We start from the raw sequence: 21,920 nt of genomic DNA on the forward strand, positions 1-21,920 counted from the left end.
TGGGCAGCCTTGGCTTTGAACAAAGGACAGGAGTGGGAAATGCAGCTTTTGCTCCATCCCAGCACACTGCAAGGGCTCAGGAATGTGTTTACTGGTCCTGAGCTGCGCTTACTTTGGAACCACTTGAAACACATCAAAACAAGGAGGTGTAAAGCAGTAGCTGTGATTGATTAATCACAGTAGTGAAGCTGAAGGGTTTGATCATTTTCAACAACTCTTTAACATCTTATTCTCTAAAGAAGGAGAGGTTACTGCAGCCATGGAGCAAAGCAGAGCACAAACCAGTGCCTTTTCCTCCCAGAGAGGCTCTGGATGGGCTGTGCTGCCTCGTATGGTGCCTCTGGGAGACGGAGAGAACTCACTGAGCTGCCGCAGCTGGGAAGGAAATGGTCTGACTGACACCTTGCACCAGTTCCCCGAGAGGTTCATGTGCCACCTGCACGGGGACACTGCTCACCAGCTGCACAGCCCGATCCTGCATGGGCTGCCATCCCTTGGTGGCTGTTCACACACACATCAGCCTGACGGACACAGCGTTTTACCCCTCAGAGCCGCCCAGTCAGGCCAGGTGCAGCCCGTTCCTGTTGGTGGGCACAGTCTGGGAGACTCTTTGCTCTCACACCTCATCACCCATGTCCTCGCTGCCAGAGGGCTGCCTGGGACAGACAGCCCCTGCTAGAAATTCCAACCCGCAAAGGGCATCTGTTCCCTTCTGCCTCGAGAGGGAGGCACAAACCTTCCCCTTCACTTGCAGGGAGATGCCGGTAGCCCTGCATCCGAGTGAATAATTGAATTTCCCATCCAACCTCCTCACCCAGAGGAAGCTTACCCTTCCTCACACACATTACAGCTATGAAATATTTCAGATTCCTTGCATTTTTATGGGAACACTACATTTTTCCCTTCCAAAAAGAAAAAATCCATTTCTTTCTAATTTGACCCTGGTGGGCAGTCACATTGATTAATTTGCCTCTTCCACCAGCCCTGCTTCCTCCCAAAGGCTGAGCTAAGCACTGTCCACAGCAAGCACATCAGTACAGTAACTGTCATCCCACAGGGCTGTTCAGCAAAATATTTTTCAACCACCAGTTAAATACGGAACTGTTATCTGGTCAGCAATTAATTGGCATAAACGTCAGGGTGCTCAGGGAGCCGAGCCTGGCTGCCTCGGGTGCAGCGAGGAGCCCACTCCTCACCCAACCGAGCAGCTGCAAGAAACCCCCTGCTCTGGGCAGTGCCTGTTCCTTTGAGACGGGAACCACTCAGATCCTCTTCTGAGGCACAACACCATTTAGACTTCTCCTTCCCTGACATTCAGCAGTGAAATTAGAGCAGACAGCAGCAGGTTTTTTGCAATACAAAGTTTGCTAAGGATGTTTGAAGTACTACATGCTTCTTCACTGAGGTTTTGGGCCCCTCCGCCAGCTCGTGCTGTTTGAAACAGTCTGAACTGGTGGCTGACCCTGGCTCCATCACACTGTTAAACATGCCTGCGGGATGTCCCTAGATGGGTTACTTTGATTTCCTTAGCTCATCCTCAACTGCAGTTTTTAATCCTCGGGATAACAAAAGGCTGAACTGTTGCTGCCTTCCAGGATCTCAGACTCTGGCATAGCATCTTTAGCTCTTTGCATAAGAATTGCAGCACCCAGGGAGCTTAAACAAAGAGCCCCAAGCAGTCTCAGCCTGAAACACTGGGAACGATGCCATCCTTCACACATAGAGGAAGATGTTTGGAAATGCAATTTCCGAGGTCACCTTTTATCATCCAGGCAAACCATGGGCACAGCACTGCTTCTGTCAGCCAACGCCAGCACAGGGGACTTCCAGCAATTACAAAACAGCGGTCGCCAGGTTTTCAACAGGTTCTGTCCCACCCCCAGCAGCTGAACCCCGGAGAGGGCAGAGCGGAGCTAGCTGCCCACCAGCGCTCTGCAAGGGGCTTCAGTCCTGCCCTTGATGATGGCAAGGCTTGGTCCACTGATCTTGGAGGCTAAAATAATTTTACGCTTACTTCTGAGAAATCCTCACAGCAAAGCCTGGAAGATGTGGCGAGCCCAGACAGAAACATATTTCCCCTGTGGTTACCCTGGCTGCCAGCACACAGACATGCAATTTGTGCCTCACTAGGCAAAATCCAGTGAAGTGTTTAACTTGACAACAGGAGCATTTCTCGGAGCGCTGCCACCTCACCTGACCCCAGCACAACAACCCAGGCTCCCCCAGCATCTCCCCAGCACCCACCCCTGCAGCTGCCTGGACCCTCCTCTTCCTGCAGTCCTCACCTCCACGCCAGCTCTGCAGGCTCCTCACGCACTATTTAACATCCATCAGTCCTTCAGTGCTCCCTCTTTTTGCAGCTGGGGAGGGTTTGGAATTTCTCCAGGAGATGCCCCAAGTGATCCCCTGTGTTCACGTCCAGAGTTGACACCTTGGTGGGACCAGACATTTTGCATCAGTCTGCATATGGCCAGGAAGGGAATTTCCCTCCCAGAAGCAAACTATTTTCTCCAGTTTGGACCCCACAATACATATGGCACTAGGAGTCATTTCCATACCCACCCTAGCCCAACATGCAGGGTACTGTTTCTCTGTCTTGCTATAAATAGTTTCTGAGCAAGGATTAATGACTTTTCTAATTATACCACCATCAGTTGGTGACAGGGGAATGCTACTGTGCAGATGTCTGAGCCCACTCACCCAGTGCATGCCTGGATCGCTCTGTGCAAAACATACCCGTATGTCATTTCATAATTCCAGGGAATATAAAGTCACAAGTGCAGCAAGGAGAAAATATTAAATAAGACACATCTGGAAACTATATTTACTCCAAGTTACTAAAAGAAATCCTATCTGCTTTGGGTCGCATCTCACTGAGCTGCATTTCCATGTATACATTATCTGTGATTTGTACCACCTCACAGTACCACTCCTGAGTTTACAGAAGACAGTTCCATATCAACTTCCCAATTAACCCTTGATTTTAAATTGGCTTGCCTTATTTACTAGTGAACTGCTTGCTTTCTCCTACTGGAAAGGAACATTTTTCACATGCCTGCACTACCCAGGCTGCAGCAAGACTGATCCCTGCACTGCTACCCAGCTGCTCGCATTTCACCAGCTTGTGGCATCCCTTGCAATCCTGAGCTGCAAAACCACTTGTCCTTTGTCCAAACATTCCTTTTCCACACGACTTGCACACAAGGTGCACACAAGGATTTCTGTAGAAGGGCTCTTACTTCAAAAAATGCTAATAATAGTAAAGCACATCTTGCAACTCCTGGTGGTAGTTTCAGTCCACTTTCTGCTTTTTAAGTTTTCCTATTTTATGATCATGAACAAGATGCAGTTTCAGAGGGGAGTGCAGTATTTTGGTGCCAAAATAACTCAATTTTCTGAACCATTGATGGCTATGACCAGAAGTGTTTTCTCCTGAGGCCATGTCAGGTGGGTAATTTTCCTGGGAAAATCACTGAAAAGCTTAAGAGCCAAGGAGCACTTTGTTCAGCAACTGCAGCACTGAAAGTTCCAACATGCAGGTCCCCAGTGATGTGACTGGGGCAGATAAGCCTGGTTTCCACCAGCGGGATTTTCTGTCCACGGTGCCAGAGGCTGAGCACCGCTCGCAGCCTCTGCTGGGCTTCTGAAATAGAATTCTTTGCAAGAGCTATCAGAAGGGAAGGGATCAGGCAAGTTCTTTTGCCCAGTCATTTGGAAACAACACAAGTCACTCCTTGCAGCAGAGATCCTGCCCTTTGTCAGGCCTAATTTAAGGTGATAACAATCCTATCAAGTTCCATGAGGCAACACCTCAGGCTCTGCAGCCCAGGTTGAAGGAATTGCTGAGGGGTTTGCGTGTCGGCACAGAGAAGGCTCCAAGCGGAGCACCAGGACGGCCGTCCCGCAGCCCGGCGGCACCGTGTCCTCCTGCCCCTGTGCCGAGACGGACCCGGTCCCTGTCACCAGGGCGCAGCTCCTGGCCTCCAGCTCCGAGGCTTTGCTTCACTCCTGTTCCATCGCCAGCCTTGTCAGAGCGCCCCAGAAAACCACTGCTGCTATTTTTAGAGGGTTAACAAATACCTCCAGGAAAAAATAATCCGCTGGTACACGACTCCCTTTCAGTCCAACACTCAAACGGCCTCAGCATCAGTCCAGTAGCTGTAAAGATGAAATGCCAACTGATGAACTCCATCTCCCCTCACCCACCTGCCCATAGTGAATGAGCACCAGAAAACATGTAACCTTCTATTTGGTTCGCAAGGTTTCTCATTTTTATGTATAACTCTGTATATTTATAGTGCCCTTTGCTATCAAAAATGAGCAAAGGGAACAGCAGATAAGACAGCCCGGCAGAATTGCTTCTCAACAGAATGCTTTTCAGTTTTCCACAAGGCGTCAGCATCTCTTTAAAGTCTTTTTATTACATTCTGCGCTAGATGCAAAATCATATTTCAAAGACACTTTAACTTTGAAAAAACAAAATGCAGATTCTGTACTGTGCCACCTGCAAACAGCAGAGGCATGACCCACATTAGAGAGAAACTTGTAACGGAGGGAGGGCACTTTGCAGACAAGGCTGGGCCATTTAAAACACTTTAAAAATAAAAGGTCACAGGGAAATAGCTGCCTTCCTAATTATAGCATTCACTCTAGTGTTACCATGCCACAACTCAGGCTCCTAATTTAAATTATCATTAAGCCTTGCTGCAGGCCCCATAACTTAATGACTTTTGGTACGATACCGTGTTCTCCAACAAGGAGATGAAGAGCACATTCCTACCAGAGATGGGCTGAGGAGCAACAACACATGGAGCTAAATAAGAATCAAAATCACAACACATCTCAGGGCCTGCCCTCGCTTTTTCACAGGGTCTTCTTTTGATGTATAATACTATACCCACACAACAAGCTTTTTTTTCTTGTCTGCGCTCATGGGGTGTTGGAAGAACACGGATGCTCAGGCACGTTACCCTAGCTACACATCAAGCTTTGCAGGGACAGGTGGCTGCAGCGTTCCCCTTTCCCAAGGACCCGGATCCCTGTTGAGCATCCTGCTCTTTGGGGCAGACCCCACCACTCCTCGTCCCTTTTCTCACATGCCCACACACTGTGGGAGCCCTGTCCTCCCCGCCGGGTCTGCCCTCACCACACAATTAGCATTTATAGCCATGTAGTGAAAATTAACCAACTTGAATTTACTGTTAGGTGTTAAATAAAGCCAGCAAATCTTCCATTATTTTTTGTTCCTTCCTAATTAGTTTATTAGACCACAAATTACAAATCAAAAGTCTTCTCATCTCCATTCCTTCCAGCATAGAGACTGTTATCAATTTGTTCTGGGGATTGACTTTTACCTTATTTTTTTTTTTAAAGTATGAAAAGCTGTAACAGCCGCAAGCAATTAGTGAAATGAATAAAGCAGCAGCTTGTATGTCCAGATTGGTTATGCCATAAAGAGGCACCATCCTAATTGGACCGGAATGGAAGCTTTTGACTGCTGCACCTGATAATGCAAAGCAGGAGATGTGCAAAATTCAGAAGCGATTTCTCACCAGCATCATGACACTCTCAGCATAAATCATTTTACACATTATTATCTAGGCAGAGGACACGCAGAGAGCTGCTTCTAGCATTTTGACAAATTATTTTTTAAAAATGCAGTATTTAGAGCAAACGAATCCTGCTAAGATTCTCTCAAGAGCTACAATTAAAAATAATAATTAAAAAAATTCCGAAGGCCTCCAGCTGAGGAGGACTGAGCCTCGCCGTGGCCGAGCTGCAGCAGCAGCCCCAAAAACCGCGGGGGACAAGGGACAACGGGCGGGACACGCGCGGGGCGGCCCCGCGCCCGTTCCCGCGACAAACGCGCCACCCCGCGGCGCGCGCGGGCTTGGGGACAAACCCGCGTCTGGGGACAAACCCGGGACCCGGCAGCGCTGCCAGCAGGAGGCACCAGAGCCCCGAGAAACACGGGACAGGGACCAGCTCTGCTCCACCCGAGATGAGACGGCGACTAGCGCAGGTTCCAAAGCAGGGTCCCGGTCTCTCTGCTCGAGCCCCTGAGCGGGTCTGTGAGACCTCGTGCAGGGATCGGTGAGAGCCGGGGGTGCTGGGCAGAGGCGTGAGCGTCAAAGTCCCACTGCACAAGGGATGCGAGTCAAAAGCTGCAGTATAATTAAGGGCAAACCACATTTGACTGTGGGTGTGCTTTCCTGCTGCTAAAGAATTCATCCTCCTACATGCCTTTAACAGGGAAAATTGCATTTTGGACCTTCAAACATAAAGCAGAGAGTTTGGGTCATTCTGCTTTAGTGCCGTTTGTCAGCTGCATGCTGCCCGTTCCCCAGCAGCTCACCCACAACCCAGCGTCTGCTCAGCACCCTGCCAGCCCAGGAGAAGCATCTCTGAGATCCAGGATCCCTCTCAGTCCCAGTGCGCAGCATCAGGAGAGTTACCACCTGTTTTTTCTCAGCACAGGTCCTGCAGGAGGAGCTCCTCTTGTTCATAAAGTAAGGTGATCTGCAGTTGACTAATTTTGGACTCCATCACAAAGCTGAAAGCAGGAGCAGATCAAATTTTGTACCACTCTGGAAGGCACAACAGTGCTTTTCTGAGACTGAGCTCAAGAAATTTTAATATCTGCAGGCAAACAATGAACCTTGTTCATATTTTATGTGCCGCTGTCTGTCTTCCCTTTAATTCAGTCATGTAATCACAGACAATTTGGTTTCTATACTGTAATCTGATATTTGCACAAAAGTGATACAAGTATCCTGCCATTAAGTCCCTTTTACTTTGAGGAAACAGTTCAGGTATTATGAGATGCTTATCAAAGAGCAGGATCTCCGGTTCCCAGCCAGAGCTGAGCATTCTGCCCCGAGGAGCAAGGACCTTGCTCAGGCGGGGAAGGGCATTTGTGAGCCTGCCTGGACAAGCAGACGATGCCCTTCTTTCCAGAAGGATCTCAACCTGTACCAGACATGCACAGCAGGAGCCGAAAGAGCAGTACAAGGGCACTTAAGAGAAGCCCCAAGTAAGACAGGATGACTATAAACAATGGAGAATTAGGAACTTCAAGGATCAGATGTGGTTTGGGAAATATACTATAGGGATTTTGGAAGCAAGTCAGCTTCTCAGTTGGACCAATCTGTCTGCTATATTTCTGTTATCAGACTTGCTGTTTCATCGCTGAGTGGAACAGGAGGACCACTGAAGAAAAACAGGGTGGAGAAATGAAACTGGGTTTCAGTTCCCCCATTGTACAGCCTTCTCAATCTTGCAGTTTTTCTAAGAAGGCAAGCACCAGTTTCACAAGAGTTGAAAAGTATTTCAAGCACAGAGGTCAGCAAAAACAATGCAAAACTTTACAGCCACAAACAGAACAAGAAAATCCACAGCCCATGCTGTGCTGGGACTTGCACAGCCATTCTGTCAAGGAAAGAAACAATAGCTCACAACTTGCCAGCACAGAACAAGTTCCAGACTGCCACCTGGGAACGGTCACTGTGCCGCCGACTGCAAACAGCTACAGCGCAAGGCTGATCCACTGGAAACTTTCACCAGCCATCTGGGAGAACAGGCACGATGCACAGCTTCTCCCTGCGGGAGGGAAGGGCAGAGAGAATGTCCGCTTTCATTTGGTTTGTTATTCAGTCATCTCCAGTCATATGTTCCAGGCCACAGGAACTGTACTGGGACTAGATGGGAATTCCTCCTCGGCTAAAGCAAGGAGGGGGTGCTGGCCGTGGCTTCCACCAAGAAAAGCCCACTGCCTCCTTCTCCTCCAGCCCTTCCTGCTGCTTGACCCCGATTTTGGCATCAGCTGCAGGGTGGGGATTCCACACCTCAGCACAAAGGGGATAAATAGGATTCTGCACAGGGCACGGTGGGTTTGGTTATTGATGATGTACATTCCAGCTTTGGGAAGTCTTTGGAAGCTGGGTTTTCATACTTCAGTTGAGATTTATGTCCAGGAGAACAATGCTCTGTTATAGGAGGGGCTTGCTTCCCCAGCCACACCAGTAATTCTCAGCAGCTTTTCCTGAGCTCTTCCCTGACTTCCCACTTTGACTCATTGTCTATTGTTGCACATCTGTCAAGCATAACAAGGAAAGCCGTGTACATGCCTCGTCCACTGCAAGGGAGTTTCTTTATGCACTGAAGTTTCAGTGCTCTACTCTCCTAACCCCTATAGTGCCACGCATATGCATAGGAAAATCATGGTGAGACCTGGAGTGGGGCAAGCAGACATTTATTTGCCTCCTTTCCACAGCCCTTGCTTAAAGGCAAAATCCCTTAAAAGGCATTAATGTGCTCATACCCCACGGTACCAGCTTAACCAGAACAACATGGCAGAGTGCAGCGCATCTACAGCCCAAGTCCCACCAAGCAGAGACCTCTGTCTGCTCTGATCCCAGGCTCTGAACTCACCAAACACAGCGTCTGTTGCGTCTTGCCACACCTTTCACTAATCCCGGCCAGAACTTTGTTTGACATTTGATTAAACACCAACTTGCTCCCATAGTTTTAGAAACAAGCTGGAGATCTCATCTATAATAAGTGGTTTTCAAGGAGGGAATTATGTACAAGCAGTAAAAATTCAGCATTGAGTGAAACCCCAACGGAAGTTACCAAGAGCCACAACAAGAGCCAAGCTATTCCAAGCCAAGCGAGGGCAGCTTTCCAGAGGGCACACGGTCATTTTCCTTAATTCCAGCAGGGCCTTTATTTTCAGCCACTTACAACAAGAGGGTGCGAAGCCACCGCCAGCAATAGCTCCAGAGCCAGGACACTTCCACCATCCATCCACGGCTGGACTCCAGCTGCCTCCACGTCGCAGTGACATTGCCGAGGGCACAGAGTCCCAGGGGAGTCCCCCGGCATGGCCAGTGGCAGCAGGAGCCCACGCTGCCTTTATTAATGACGGACCACGAGAGAGTGTAATTATTCCAATGCTGAGACTGTTTTACAGCAAGCAAAAGGGATCCAGGGAAATATTTTGCTGTGAGTAAGTAAGTGTGAGAAGCTGGCTGTAAACACAGCTCTGGGAGCCCAAACAACACGGAGCCAAATGTCACCTGTCACAATAAATGGCAGCCTCAGCCTGCACGTCCTGCCAGGACCAGACACCTGGGTGCTGGTGTTTGGGCAACACAACTGCACTAATTCTCTAAAGGAGGGAAGAGACTGCATCCCTCTGCTATTTGGAAAGAGCAACATGCAGACAAATCACAGAGCTTTTCTTAATGCTGCCATGATATACAAATAAGAGGCTTAAGTATAATTATAGGCTGTGTAATCAGTGTGAATAAAGAAATATGTAGTAATTGATGCCATATTTTATAAATATCCTAACTGTTTAAGAAACTGAAAATGTTTTCAAAAGAAATAGTTTAGCGTAATGATTATAAAGCCCTTTAATGTGAGTGAGCTGCTTTCTGAAGCCAGTTTTAGATTCAGTCTCATGAACACAAATAGAGTTAATTGCCCTTCTGTGCAAGCTGGATGTTAGCACATTCCAGCAGAGTGTGCATTTTCCAAAGTGCCAATTCCAACACATTCCACCCCGTGCAATTTCTGCCTTTTTATGCACAACACATAAAACGCAGGCACATCTGGGCAAGGGTAAAGTTGAGTACTTACAGTAGTGAGCCTTGGAGATGGATTGAGACATCAACTGCTTGCCCATGTGTTATTAGGATATTCAAGTGCAAATGTGGCTTTTCTGAATTCACTCCACAAGGGAGAGGACATTGATGTGCAAATGGGGACAGTGGGCAGAAGGGACAGAGTGGCTCAGAGGGTGCCAATGGCTGGTGCCGTCTTCCTTTTTGAAAATCAGCAGCTCCACCATAGGTGCAGAGCAAGGGGATGATGCTCACCTGGGAAAAGGGAAAACCCTTCACAGGAGGCAGCTCCTCAGCTGGGCTCCCCAGGGCATGGTGCTGCCAGGTGCGAATGCTGAGGGGAAGCTGCCAGGTGCAGGCTCTGCCTCTCCCCTGTGCATGTCCTCCTGCCCGAGCCTGCAGCACCCACGGGCTGCCAGTCCCGCTCTGATCCCATCCAGACCACGGTAATATCCGTGCAGGACATTCCTCCCCTCAGGGCATGCACACTCTCAAGCACAAAGCTCATTTTCTCTATATGGCTCACATACCGAGTTATACATGAAAAATGCAAACGAAAACACAACACAACTCTATCAAGAGGCCTTGCAGAAACAAAGTGTTTCCATTTCTATAAGTAAACACCATCTCAGATTTGGTCCTGCAGGACAAAAATTGGGGATACTTTGCAAGTAACGCTAAAAATAATAAAAACGTCCTGATTTGGACATGGCTTCGGGACACAGTACAATGCACATTCACAGCTGCCAAATCGCAGCTGCAGAGAAGCCTGTGCAGATGACCTGGTACACAGGCCTGTCTCGGGGCACAGTGCTCCCCTGGGTTTTGGGTTTCTGCCTTTAATGAGCCGGTGATGAGTGACCCCTCCCTCGGCCCTCCTTCACTCCTGCGCCTTCTCCCGGCAGCCAGGCAGAGCAATTTTAAATCCAATTTCCTCTTACAGATTTTTCTGAGACTGGGGGTAAAGTGCACTGCTGGAAAAGCACAAGTCCTGGCTCTGCACCACAGCCTCACCGCCCCATCCAAGTGTCTGTCACCACGCGGGACGGCCACGCGCCGTGGTGCCGTGGCATTTCTGCCTCCATTTCAAATTCCACCACCAACCCAGGGCCCTGCAAAGGTCATGTTTTCCCAGAGACTGGGGCGCCAACATGGCAGTGCTGTCCTCTGCTTCCCTCCAGCTCCATTTCAGCCCAAAGCTGCCACCGCCATAACCACCAGACCCAGAACAACCTGCTGCAATTCCCTTCACTCTTGCAAAGAGTTATCCCGGCCTCCAGGCGCCTCCCTCCCAATCACCAGTGCACATCTCCCGCGTGCTCTGCCACAGTCAGGGACGTGCTGAAAACAGCCTTGTGCCCACTAATTGCTTTGGCATGTGGGCAGCGGGAAAACAGCCAGGCTCTGCCTTTAATTAAACCGTTACTCTTCTCTCCTTGGAATCACTCTCCTGTCTCTGTGCCTTCACAGTAGCTTTTCTGCAGCAATGCATGAAGGAGTCATCACTGCATGGTATATCCTAAGTGCAAAGTCTGGTGTTCACCAAAGCAGAGCCAGTGCCCCTGTTCCTAAAGGCCACGGCATAGGCTGGGCCTTGGTGCAGCAATACAGCTGCTCACAGCAGCCCGGAGCTGAATGTGTCTGTTTGGTCACGGTGCCTGTTTTCACCTTTGAGCATCTTACTCAGCCTTTTTAAACAGACGTGACACAGTTGGCCTATTCCTTGGCCTGCAAAACCCCTTCACTTTGGGAAGGACAACATTACGTTTGGCTCCATGCCCGAGCCAAACACTGCCCCATCCATCAGCAGTTTGGCTTCACATTCATGTGATGGGCTTGCTCTTGAAACCATCTGTTTTCCCTCAGCTTGCACCCAGCTTTCTCTTGGACAGCAGAGCCCTCTCCAGGTACAGCCCCTGGCCATGGGGGTGGGAAAGCCACGCCACTTGCTGCTCTCTGCAGCTAAAAAAAGTTTGACTGGAGACACACACTGATGACTCTTTTCTTGCAGGTAGAGGCGAGACTGGCAGGACTTGCTGGACCAGAGGAGTAGCCCTGGGACAGAGCTCAGAGGATGCGGTTGGGGCTGCTCAGGCTGGATCCTTGCAGCAGAGCAGATCCCCTGTGTCTTGGAAACAGTCCACGCTGACCCTGCAATGCACAGGAAAGATCTCCAAGAAATAGGTGCTTGGTCCAGTCTAAGACTCCAGGAAAGAAAGATGCTCTCACCAGTGGGAAGAAACCTTCAGCAGTCTGAGAGCCTGTGACGAGTAGTTTCCTTCTTGTAATATTTGTTTTAACCTGTCAGTGTGTTTTCTGCTCCCAAACAAATGCGGTCTGGACTCTGTCACCAAGAGGCTCTGAGTGTACTGCTTGTGGCTTGGGACTTTTTTTCTTTTCCAGGCAGCAGAACCAATGTGAACTCCACCGAATGGGTCCTTTGCCTCCTTGGGACGCTTTTGCTTTATTTCAAGGCTGTTATTAACTGACAGGTTGGTGTAAACACATGTTTTGACGGGTGCTAGCAGACAGCAGTGCCTCTCCACACTGCACATGCAGCACTCACTGCAGGGATCGCAGCGATGGTTCATCGCATGCCCCGGTCAGCAGCACGTGGCTCCAGCATCCAGGTGGGGAAGAAGGAGCAGCTCTGGACTGCACCTCTCCAATGGGAGACCTGGGAAACAAGTGGCTGCCAGGCATGCAAAATGCGTCACAGGCAGCTTCAGGCTGGAGCTTATCTTAAGCCCCAGCTCCAAAAGCCATGCAGCAAAGTGCAGCAGAGGGAAGGAGCTGTGCACGTCCATCAGCCAGTCTGCTGCAGGCCAAGCAGTTTTACCAGCTGAGCTGCACAGGCCAGCTCTAAAATCCACAGAAATGAAATGCACAACCCTGTGCACTTCTAGTGCTGCAGGAAGGGGAAAAGAGCATTTCCTGCAGATGTTCCCCATTCTCGGGGCCAAACCTAGACCTGGCATAAGCCAGAGAAATGCACAGAGGAACAGTATTAGAAAGAGCCTCCCGTGCTGACACCCAGTGCAGTAACTCCTGTCTAACCTGGTGGGAACACCATGTGATACTCCTTCAATCTCTCAGTAGCTTATGGTGCCAAGTTTGCAGGAGCAGGTGAGGTACCACATAGTGACGATAACAAAAACCAGCTGCTGAGGAAGTGTCTGGAGACAGCAGCAAACTGTCAGGCTCAGGATAAGTACTGTCTCCTAGAGCACCGAGACAAGATAGCTGCATCTCTGGGAGGGCCCTGCAGAGGTCATTCCACAGGAATGGATATGGAGGAGATTTTCACATTAACCCTTCAGTTGACTTGAAGTTGCACGGTTAAAATCCTGATCGTTGCTGCCGAGACATTTAGAAGTTCAGCTGCTAAATAACACCGTCCACCCGAGCCCTGTCCTCGCTGGTATCCCGCGGCAGCCATCCCCGATGCCGTGCGGGCTGCCTCCCCATCGGCGGGGATGCAGAGGTTGGGGCCCAGGGATGCTCCCGGCCCCCCGGCCCCTTCCCTCCATCACCGTCAGATGGCACCCGCGCTCCTGCGGCGGCACCGGCCCCCCCGGACCTCACCGGGCAAAGCCGGGGCCGGCAGAGGCTCTTCCGCGGCTGCCCGAAGGAGCCGCCGCGCCGGGCGGGGCCGGGGACGCTCCGCAGGCCGGTGCTGGCAGGGAACCGGCGTTTGCTCAGCACCCCAGCGACGCTCAAATACGTTAAACCAGTTCTGTCACGCCTAACCTCCCGTTGAGATAAACAATGACATTTGCATCCACTATGAGCCAAGCAAAGCCAGAGTCTTCTGGGAAAGGAAAAAAAATTGGAAAGGCTGGGCTGTATTTTGGGTTAGGGCTGAATCCCTCCTGACTCACAGCCGGTACAAACCTGTGCGTGTTCCCAAGGGACCGGGAAAGGGCTGCTCATGACAACACGCTTGGTGCACGGTACCTGATGCTTTTCTGACTCTTGCAGTTCAGGAGGAGTAAGATGTTCCCTTGCGCATGTACTTGGGCATCCAGCACTAAATACCTGACTCAAAGAGCTGACAAGCAGCCAGAGGCCATGCAGAAAGAGCAGGCTGGCAGCTCATCTGTCAGTCAGAGCCATCCTCTGAGCCCTGGTGGCAATTTGTGCCACTGACCCTTGAATTTAGGGCCCAAAATTCGGCAAGAGCCAAAAAAAACCCATTGAACACATATTGCTTAGAGCAAACAACAGGAGGAGAACTACCAGTCACCAGCTAATTATTACAGAAAATTTTGTGTGAAATTACTAATGAGAAGATCAAATGAACCAACTAGGTTTGTTGCTTTGAGGCACTGTAGGAAGCTGGCCGAAACTCGTGCATGCTCTCCACTTTCTCCCTTTGTATCTTGTTTTAAAAAAGCATTAGAATATTTTTTGGTGAACAGGGCAGTGATGCTGAATAGAAATAATTATGACTTGTGAATCACAAATCAATGTAGCGCAGTTATTATACACAAGACAGCCCAGAACCCTAATGCTTCTGCTCTCATCTGAGTCCTGGGGAATTTATGACACTGACAACACAAATAACGTATTCCTTTGGGAGCTCAGTCGAGAGTTGTCAGTGCTGTTGCTGGAAAGTCTCCTCACTGGCTTATTACCACATCGTCTATGACCTGAGCAATTTGAAAAGGTCGAATGCAGGCGGTGAGGAGCAGAGCCTGCATCGGCAGGGAGCTTGGGATGCTGCGGGGAGCAAGGGCCACCAGAGGACAACATGACGTAGGGGACGGGCCCTGGCAGGAATTAGCCTCTCCTCATTCATCGCCTCTAATAAGAACAAACCTTGGTCAGCACAAATTCTTTCATGTTCACTTACAACATCTATTTATAATATCAATGAAACCGCAGGACATGCAGCCTCAGACGCACTCAAGAGCTTCCAAGAGCTTGAGACAGAAGAGGGATTCCACCAGCAGCAGTTCCCCAGCAGAGGCAAGAGGTTTTTGTGGTTCGGAGGCGCAGGAGACCTGGCTCAGCCCCTACACCGCGGTGGCCCCAGCTGTGCTGTGCCACAAGGACACACCAGCCACGCTGGGGACACAGCTCGGATGTCACTGGGCAGGGACCGCAGCGAGGGACCCGGGCTCATGGCCAGGGCACTGCCCACTGCATCCCCACCTCCTGCTCACACCCTCCCCTGCTCTGTTTCGCCGGATTCTGCATCAACAGCTTTTCCACTTCTTCTCCCCAAACTTTTTTTTTTTTTTCCTCTAGAAATAAAGTCGTAATAATCTTAAAAATTTCTCCTCCTGCTTGGAGCCAGAGGTCTCTGACTGATGGCTGGATTTACAACAACTCCTGTGTCTGCCAGACCCTACGGAGCACCCGGACCTTTTCAAACATCTTACCAAAGCTAGAGTACATAAAAGGGAATTTAGTCAAAGAAACAAATGTTTCCTTGGAATCCCTAAGCCCAGACAGAACAAAGTTCCTTGCGGGTTTTAGGCCTGGCAGGATTCCTCCCTGCATTTCACATTTTTGAATCATAATATCCCATTGCTTTGATACGTCAGTGGATTTCCAGTGTCTGCCGGAGCCACGAGCATTCATGGAAAGGCACTGCTGCTTCTCCTCTAGTTTTGCAGAAGCTGCTGCCTTTCCAAAATCAGCAGCCTGCCTCCACATCATGAAGCCCTTCAGTTCAGTCTTTCTTTGCAGCAGCTTTGTCTCTGCACAGGGGCTCAGCAGAGGGACCGCGGGAAGGGACATCCCTCCTCACCGCGGGGAGAACGCGACTCCGGGTCGGGTCTGGCTGTTCCCATGTCGGCAGATGCGCTGCAAGGTGGGACGTGCTCTCGAGCTGCTGGAAACCCCGGGCCAATCTGCAGACCCTTCTCCTGGTTCCTCTCTGGTACCTGCACTCCAGAGCTGGCGTCAGTTGTCCCTGACCAGTGGCGAGTGTAAACAGCCCCCGGGACACCTTGGGGTCTGTATCACCAGGCAGTGATGCTGGGCTTCCCCCAAAACACACTTTTTAACCCCCAGATGCATTTAGGATCATCCAAGGGGCTGCTGCTGGCACAGAGCCGGGCAGCTTGGCAGATACAGCTCTAAAGAAAAAGAGAGGGGAAAAACTGGTGGAAAAATGTCCCCTCCAGCCCTCTTGTTGAATTAAACCACATGTATATTTTTAAAATACAGCGGAAAGGAACGACTCTCCAGCACATGTTCAAGAGCAGAGTCTTATTTCAGAGATTTCAAAAAATTAGTGGCTGAATGCTGAAACGATATAGGCTTCAGACGAGGGCATTTGGAAGTGATTTACGAGCCTGAACTCATGCATTCAAAATAAAAAGTTAGTACCTCATGCTGGTAACAACTGTCAGCTACTAAAAAATCTGAGGAGGGGGGAAGAAATCAAACTCAGTCCTGCATAATCTAATGCTTCGGATCAGCAGGAGACCACTAGCGAGCCCACCAGCCTGCGGGTATGTTGCCTCCCAACCTCACACTCGTCCCCGTTGGACAGACGGACACCTGGACACCCCGGTCCCGCTCCAGTGTCCCAGAGTAGGATGCCACGTGCATCCCGCCAGGACAGGGCCCGGCTGCTTTTGGGTTGGGAGTTGCACAAAAATCAGCTTCCCCATGTCTCATGTCTGAGAACTTAAAGAGAAGTAGATGTTTTGAATTTGCTTCAGTAAAAAGAAATGTTGGTAACATGACCAACATCTGGGAGCTTAAAATGAAAACAGACTGTTCCTCCTCTGCGAGGAGCAAGCCCACCCTCAGCCCGGGGAGCCCGGCAGCCCCTGTCACACAGCTGGTCCCACCGGCTGTCCCGGGGTGGGGTTGAACAGCTGCTGGCCCCTGCTGTGGGACAAGGCGTCCCCCGCCATACATTCTCTCCCTGCCCTAGTGAACATTTGGCTGTTCCAGCAGCACCCAGAAATTCGTGGTATTGCAGAAATTAGCCCAGGATTTTCCACCCTTCTCATGTCTTTGTTTTGCTCCCCGTCTGCCTGAATCTCATGCTGCTCCGCTGGTTTTTCCCGGGCTGGGCGACACTCGGGAGCGAGCGGCAGCGTGTGTGCTCACACACGTGTGCGCTGGTCGCGCCATCAGCTGAAGAGTCCAAAGTTTCCCTCTGAAGAGTCTCGTCCTTCAGGCACAAGGGTTGTCCCAGGAGAGGCTCTCAGCCCTGTGTTCGGTGTCTGTCTGTGCACAGGGAGAGCAGCTCCGTACCAGCCAGGAGACCGGCTGCAGATGGACCTCAGCAGCTCCCCTAACAGGCCTCTGCGTCGCTCCTCCGTACAGAGCAGAGACCCCCCGCCACTGCAGCCAGACGCGCCCTCCACCTCTCCCCAGACACGATCCACCAAGCAGAAGAGCATTTGATGGGGAGCAGGAGCTGCTGCTGCCAGGAGAGAGCGCGGAAAGTTCTTGGAGCTGGGGGTGTGCAGCCCCCGTTAATCTGCATGAAGAGCTTTCTTAGCCGAAAGGCACTGAATGCAATTCTGACTCTGCTCGGGAGCATTCCTGAGCACAGATCATTATTATTATTTTCTTGTTTCTTTAATGATGTTGAACATGCTCCGAGACCCTTAACCACAGAGGAGATTACAGCAGGCTCCCGGAGGGCTGATGGATGGGCTGAGGAAGGCCAAGAATAGCTGCACCGACAGCACACGCTGCCAGCAGCAGCTTTCGAGGGAGGACGGAGGGGCTGGGGGAGCAGCCCCATCCCTACCCCGCGCAGGAGGCTCCCTCTGCGCCTCGGCGGGGTGGAAGGAGCCAGAAGTCTCCATGGGTACCCCGTGCTGTGACCACAGACCTGTCCCAGTGCCCCTCGAGTCCCCCAAGCCCCTTCCCCATGCACAGGCTCCGCGCAGGAAAATCATTTCCCAAAGGATTTTTCAGCCTGGGCAGCGAGGGAGCAGCCTCAGAGCCTCCTGCTCCCCAGAACGGCCCTTCGTGCAGGAAAACCTCTGCTCCGCACAAGGCATTTTCCCTTGATATCAATCTCATGGTTTATCCTTTAATTTTGTAAAACAAAAAAAGATGAATATTTCAAATGAAGCATATTCCTTTGTACGACACAAGGAATTAGGAATTGATAAAGATTTCCTATTATCTTATAAAATCTACCACGTCAATCCTTCAGCAAGGCCGTGCCCGTAATTGCAAGCAGATGTCTTTCTCTGCTGACATGTTAAATAGAAGCAGAAAGACCCGCTGCTATCTCCCATCAACAATTTGCACTAAAGCAGAGAACAGATTTTCACAGAATGGGACCCGCTGGAGGAGAAGGGAGATTAAGTTCCTGCAGACCAGGCGTCTGAGCATTACAGCAAAACAAGGCATCTTGGGGAAACAATGAACTCTAAACAGTCCCTAATCCCAAAGTAACCAAAAGCTTTTGTGAAGGAAAATGAATTTGCTGAAACTAATACTGCCAGTGCCCAAGGAGAGCTCGGGGACCGAGGTAAATGCCACGAAGGCAAGATGATCCAGCTGACCAGCCCTCACGTACACCGTGGGTGCAATGTTGGCTCTCCGGTGTCCAACCCAGCAGAGGTGAACCAGGCAGGACAGCGACACGAACCCCAGGACGGCAGAGGCTTCGTCCTGCCTTGCAGCTTTCAGGCAGAGCCCGGGAATTATCAATAGAAGTGGAAGTGACAGAGTGTTTAGCAAACATTAAACCCAGGAAGCTTAAAAAGGTCTTCCAGGATTATTAAATAAACATTCAGGGTGAGTGAGAGGAAAGAATACGAAATGGTGAAGAAATTGTAAACACTCTGGAGCAGGCGGTTAGGGGCTACACTAATTCAGCTGGGCAGCATAGCATGTAATAATTGTAGTATCACCCATAATTGTGCCAGGCAAGCATTAATTCAAGGAGAGGGACTTTTATAACCGTTTAGCCTGATATTAACATGCTATTATGACCATTTAACACACCACCCCAGCTCGCCGGCAGAGCAGGGTCACCATCGCCCACAGACCCCACCGCTCCCCACCGGGACCCCTAAACCTGTGCTGTACAGTAACTGGGGCGACCATCTGGGCTGGGTGTGATCACCCACCCTTCAGGATTTAAAGGCACCACATTTGCATCTGCCTAAAGGGATTGCAGATCATTATTTGTGGGGTTTAGTGTAGTTGTGAGCACTGAGACCGCACATGGGCTCGCTAGCCTGCCAAAACAAATGTCCTGATCTCTTCATTTCTTTTCAAGTAACAGCAGAGATACTCTCCACCATCCTTCTGGGCCTATAATTTATTTATACACAACACTACACCTCCTAGTAAATTAACCTCTCAGCCACATTAATAACTCAAGAGTTTGGAGAAAGTCAGATTGAGGTAGTGAACTGCAAAAGCAGAGGTTTCTAACAGCACAGCATGCCTCATGCTGAACTAAGCAAAAGAAAGAGCAGAACAGTTCTAGTAGTTGTACCAAGGTACCTTTGCATTTGCACAGGATGATGGATGTCTGTCTGACCAGCCCAGATCAGCCACCTCCAGCCCAGCAGAATTATCCAGGGCACCCTGCATGCCCCTGCTCCTCCCAGCCCTTTTGTGGCTCAGATGCTGCTGCTGCGTCAAGCCCAGAGCAGCACATCGCACGTCCGTGGCTCAGGGTTTGCTCAGCCAGAGGTGGGACCTTCACACCCGTGTATCCTTGATGGATCTTTTTTCCACAGAAGTGTCTGAAAGGAAAAGAACCATTTCTCTCCTGCTTCCTGCTCTGTTAATCATCTCAGGACATCACAAGCTCCCTGTTCACACTCTGCACATCTCTCCTGGTCTGCGCTTTGCATGGCCACACACAGAAAGACTCCCCGTGCTTTGCAGGGGTTTGTCTCCATATTAGAGCATGAACCTCTTCCCTGGCTGTGAGGTCGATCTGCAGAGCTCTCTGCCGCTCCTGGAGGTCATCAGATCCTCCGTCAGGAGCATGAAAAGGCAGTCAGCATTCTGCAGCACCAGGCTGGAATGAAAATACTTCAAGAATTGCCAGTTCCATTTTCTAGACAGATGTTACTAGAGGCCAGTAAAGGGACTGAGTTTGTAAACTTTCAGTAAACACATTGACTGGTAAAAAAATTACCTTGATCAAAATAACCTGAGAGCTGAAGTGGGCAGTTTTCTGGGAAGCATGCTTGCTCTTGTAACCAGCCGCAGCCACAGCACTTCTCTGGGAGGCGGCAGGAAGGCAATTCCTGCAGACAAACTGCTGCAAGGGCTTCACCGCTTCCCCTTCGTTGCATCAGTGTGAGCTACAATGGGCTTCAGCTAGTTGGTATACAGCAGGGATATTTAGTGAGGAGCAACTACATAGATAAAATACTGTAATCTAGCAGTGGTAATTTGACAATACACTTTTCTGTCTCCGACATTGTGAATCTAAGATTTGAACTTTTACATCGCCCCTTGCTTGCAACACTGGCGAGATGCTGTCTCCCAAGGAGACAATGCGCAGGGGCCCGGGGATGTCAGCACCACACGGAACAAGTGATGTGATTGATATGGAAAGGGCAATCATAAAAACAACTTTCAAAGAAAAAAAGACATTTTATTGAGGGGTTTCTTGTTCCAATCATAGAAGAGAGAAAACAGAAGCCATAATGTGTTTATATCAACCACAAGTTTAAAACAAAGTAAAACAATCAAGTACAGATTTCTTCACCAAAATACACTGTGAGAAAAGCAAGCGGTGCTCCGCTCCCGCGGCCGTGCCGTGCAGAGGATCCCGCACCAGCCGGGTCCCCTTGCTCCACTCGCGTGTCCCCTGACACATCGGTGCTCCTCACCAGGGCTCCATCGCCATTATGCTTCAGGTATTTGCCCTTCAAGATATAGTTTGCAGATAGCTTGAGCTGTTCTCCTCGTGTCTCTGAGGTAAATGAGCTGAGCAAAGCCCTCAAATCAGAGCAGAGCTCTGCCAAGCACCAGCAGCCCCTCCCTCGTGTTCCTGATGCCCATCTGTATGGACTGGAGGTGCTGGGGGGAGCAGGGCTGTTCCCCACACGAACCCGCGTCCTCGTGCCCTCCTGCCCATCTCCCCCCGCTGTTATTTTTGTCAAAAGCCTCCACACACCGAGAGCACACGGGGCAGTGGAGCGATGACTGGTCAGCCAGGTCCAGGCAGGAACAGCTGGGAGATCGCGGAGCAGTTTGGCAAGGGAAGGGTAAAATCACTCTGCAGGTACACAGAAACATCCAAAATACCACGTCTGAAATACTGTGTGCCAATTTGCTCAGCAGCTCTGATCGGCTTTTCAGGGACAAATATATGGGGTCAGAGGGTGTCTGAAGTAACTGGCAGAGACTCTGGGCCATGACCTGTTTGTGACGGGGCTGGGTTCGTCAGCCTTTCCCACCGTTTCGCCTCATCAGTCTGTGATGTGAAAGCCCTTGGTTTATCTATTTATTTAATTCACTGATAAAGCACATTACCTACAATGATTAATTTTGCATCAAAGAAACACTACTACAAATGGTGGTCTAAGACAACCTAGTGGGACTTCCTACAGAGTTCATGTCCTAAAGCCATCTCTCTGTTAGCTGTGAAACATCATTCATCAGTGCGCTTGGCTTCTTCATGGAATTCTTCTACCATCAAGTCTGCAGCTCTGTCCCCACACAGGGAATTAACAGCACTCCCAGGCTAAAGAATAATTAATTTACCAGCCTTAAGTGGGGTTGGTTTAAACCTCAAAAATGAGGATGTGTTATTTCACTTAACTGCAACACAATGGGATTATCTCAGATCGCAAGATATTCATTCTCTCAGAGTAATCGTGATTGATGAGAACACTGAATGGAAGCAGGATAGTATAATTAATGTGGAGCAATGTGGGTCTATGGAAAAGAGAACTTGTCCAATTAGCAGAATAATGAATTTCAGCTTGGTCAATAAATGTATCATTTGGATGCAATATTCTTTGTCTTTCATAAACTATTTGACCTCACACTAACATGACATTTTGATTAAAAAAAAACCAAACAGAACGATACAAAGCCAAGTTGTCACACATCAAACAGACAAAACCCTCGAAACTGATAGGTCTCACAGTGACCGCAAAGAGGGAAAGATGGAGACGGTGCATTTCCCGTGGCGCTCCATAGGGACCAGTTCTCGGCCTTCTCCAATCTGGTGTTTTGCCAGCAGCCTGAAGAAACTATAAAAATATCGCTGGCGAAGTCCGGGAGGGACACAAGCAGCAGGCACCGGCTCCGGGGCCGGGCAGCGGCCGGGGCAGGTCCGGGGACACAGCACAACGTGGTCAGGGACGCTCCCCGTCC

Source organism: Caloenas nicobarica, chromosome 25 (genome assembly GCF_036013445.1).
Source record: "Caloenas nicobarica isolate bCalNic1 chromosome 25, bCalNic1.hap1, whole genome shotgun sequence".
NCBI lineage: Eukaryota > Metazoa > Chordata > Aves > Columbiformes > Columbidae > Caloenas > Caloenas nicobarica.